This window comes from Zosterops lateralis, assembly GCF_965231275.1.
Source record: "Zosterops lateralis genome assembly, chromosome: 2".
Lineage (NCBI taxonomy): Eukaryota > Metazoa > Chordata > Aves > Passeriformes > Zosteropidae > Zosterops > Zosterops lateralis.
This window is the reverse complement of record NC_139763.1, coordinates 113,229,776-113,233,232: the sequence shown is the minus strand read 5'-3', so window position 1 is coordinate 113,233,232 and position 3,457 is coordinate 113,229,776.

The following is a 3,457-nucleotide window of genomic DNA, read 5'->3' as shown; positions in this document are numbered from 1 at the left end:
AAAAGACCTTTAAGGTTATTTTAAGGCTGTGTGCTTGCAGAAGTTTGAGTAGCCTTGAACTAAAATATTGATTATCAGCTTTCAGAGTGGGTCTACCAAGCCCTCACAAACAAATCTGCTGGAGTGGCAGCCTACACCCACCCAGGACAGGTTAAAATGCAAGTCTGAAGGGTTTTGCCTTTTTCTGAACACATAGCCGATTCCACTTTCTCCCTTGTAGAGAAAGAATCACAATAAGCACACAAAGACATGCATACATATAGGTCTATTCATACAAACTTATCTGTGCCAATTCCAGATTACAGACAGCAACTGTTCTGTCTGATCTATAAGGAGGAGCAGAGGAAGACTGACTTGATAGCACATATTCAAGACATTTTCATTTAAAACATATTTTCAGTTTTCCTGAGTTGGAAAAAAGGAAAATTCAACCAGTTTCAGTAGAAGCTTGTGGTTCTAGAAAGAAGACAGCACCCCCAATAGAAATACAGTCCTCAAACACATGGCCCAACCTTACCCTTGTTTTATTTCTGTTCAACTTCCTTTCCCCACACTGGGGAGGACATGTCTTTCTCCACTCTGTCTTTTAAAATATAAGATGTTCAAGATCATTATTCACTCCTAGGATCACTAATTTTACTACACTAACAGCAGAAATTTCCTCTCAGCTGGGGTTTCAAGAACATATTCTAACACAAACCAGAAGGTGATGATGAGACTACACATCCCCAAGTCTTGTGTCCTTCCCCACTTCAAGTGAGTGTCAGGTCCAATTGCTGCAGCCTTAGGTTTGCTCTGGGGTACCTGGTCATAAACCACGACTTGGCTCTCCAAAATTGAAACCACATTTCCAAGAAGCGTATAATCAATCTTTCAGAGGAGGAATAGGGCAGCAATCTATTTTTTATGCATTTATAAGCCCTCATGGCAACATATCACGTTAAGATTTTTTCCAAGTGTGTGTCATTTCAGACTGTACAGGACATGGCTACATATTCCCAGCGAATGTTTCCATTATAGCACAAACTCTGCTGAATGAACCACACAGAAGACTGGCAAGCCTTGATATGTGAGAGAGGGATAGCACTGCACTATGTTAGTTTTAACATATAGGACAACTAATCAGGTCAGAAATTTCCTGGAATATTCTAGAAAGGTTTAGCAACTACAAGATTAAGGACTATAATGGCAAAAAACCCAATTTACTGCATGCTTTAGTTCTGCAACAAGACACCAATACAACTGGAAATAATGTAATGGCAGGCAAAAGACTGGAGGTTTTGAGTTTATATTAAGAAAATTTCCCTTTTTATTTTACTTCTTCCACCACTGTAGGTACTCTATTAAGAAAAACTTCACATCTCAGCCTGCAAGTCCATAGCTACAGGTTTCTCACTCGAGGTGGAACTTGGAAAATTTGCATAAACAGGACAAAGATAAAAGAAATGAGCGTTATCACTGAGTGCTACTACTGCACATATTAACTGCATCCTTGACTTCTGGCATTCTTCTCTCTGAATATTTCACAGTGGTTATTTCCTCAGTGCAGCTGAGGAAAGTTCCTGACGCTACTCAGCAAAGCATTTGGAAATGGAATCATGGAAAATGCTCAGCACCAGAAGCATGACATATTCCCTCCTGTTCTGTGCTAGAGGGCAGTCTGGCAGCTGGGGGCTGCTGTCAGCCCTGGAGCTTTGAGCACTGACAGGAGCCCATCGTCACCAGGCTGGCAGCCTGTGATGTGCTGCCAGCAAGGCACCGTGTGACACAGCTGGGAAAGTCAGGCTGAGCACTCTGGAGCAGGTAGAGCATCAGCTTTATTCCAGACTCCAGGAAGGGGAGCAGCAAGCATGGAGCAGCTGCTGTGTTAATTAAATCCATCAAATGGCAGCACTTCAGCATAAACTCAAATGGCTCAGTGCTGGCCTCAGGTCTCCAGAGTAACTTGCAAGCCATGGAAAAGTAATTATGAGGGCAAGAAAGAAAAATGCAATGGGTCTTGAGAGTTGGGGGGGTTAAATTTCTTGTTATATGAAAGTCTCTCTGATATTCAGTTATCTCCTGTACTTTAGCTTCCATTTCATAGGGCAGCTTTGAGTAAACACACATCTATCTTCTTTCTTGCCCATATGACTTCATACACCATGCACTGGGAAAAAAGAAAATTTCACAAGTCCTAAAGCACATTGGGTAAGGAGAAACGCCTGCAGGAAAGCTCTTGTAGACATGCTACAGCAATATAAATTCATCCATCTCTATAACTTTGATCAAGAGTCACAATATCTAAACATCTCAGGTCATCTATGATATGTTCATGTAGGGCTATTTTGGTCTTGCACACGGGCTGAGGAGCACAGGAGCAGAAACGCTGAAAGCCACTTAAATTGATCAATTAAAAAGTCACCAACTCCGAAGTATGTAGAAGGCTAATCATACTTTCCAATATGCCCAGAAAATCATTCTATTTTGTACCTTTTCCCCACACACATCCCCCTCCAGTTTGGAGTCATTCTTAGTACTCTGTAATGTGAGTTTCAGGGGGAACCCCTTACATACTGCCTGTGGGATGAAAAATGCAACATATGCCCCAAAAGGGGCAAACACAAAGGCAAGACAGCATCAAAAGAGAAAACCCCCACTTTCTTTGTGAGAGTTTTATTTCTTCTTTCAGCCTTCTTGTAAAATCTCAGCTGGTTCCATGAGCAGGAAGTGATGGACAATGTAAGCCAGCAGTTACTTGGGCATGCTGAGAACCTGTACCACCTTCCTCTCCTGCAACCCTGCCACTGCAGAGCAGGGACACAGGGTTTTCCCTGGCCTCCCTTCCCCAAGGAGCAACTCAGTCCTGCCTGCCCTCTGCTTGTCAGACCTGCAAGTGGAACCAATAGCTGGCTGCACATTAGCTCAGAACATGCTGACATGCCACTCTAGAGAGCCTACTTGAAAGGTTAATAACTTTTAACATCCAATTAGAGGGCCTAATTAGCTAAAGCAATCTTTGGTCTGCCTACTGAATCTCAAACTAGGTGAACACAATAAAGATTAATTTCTGTTCTTCATCCTTTTGCAGGTAGCAAAGAGGATGCTGGAGCTTCTGAATGCCTCAGTTTTCAGGTGGGCACCGGAATGACCTGAGCAAGCTCAGGTCTGAACATCAGAGCAAGTTCAAAGCCAGCAGAAAAACTCAAGCCACAAACTGTGTTTTCCATTGTCATGACATCATGCTACTGATACTTCAATCATGACAAGCATTGCCACACATGCTATTTTTGCCATTCTTGGGCACATAAAGTCAAAATTACCTGATTTGCTAGGAAGAGTAGCAGTAAAAAAATTTGGCAATTTTCTTTCTCACTCAAGTATGTCTGTGGAACTTTCTATTTGAGACCTCAGCTAAGCCAGATCATCTTGTGTGCCCCGTTGCTTCTTCACACATACATACTTCCAAATATTTCCA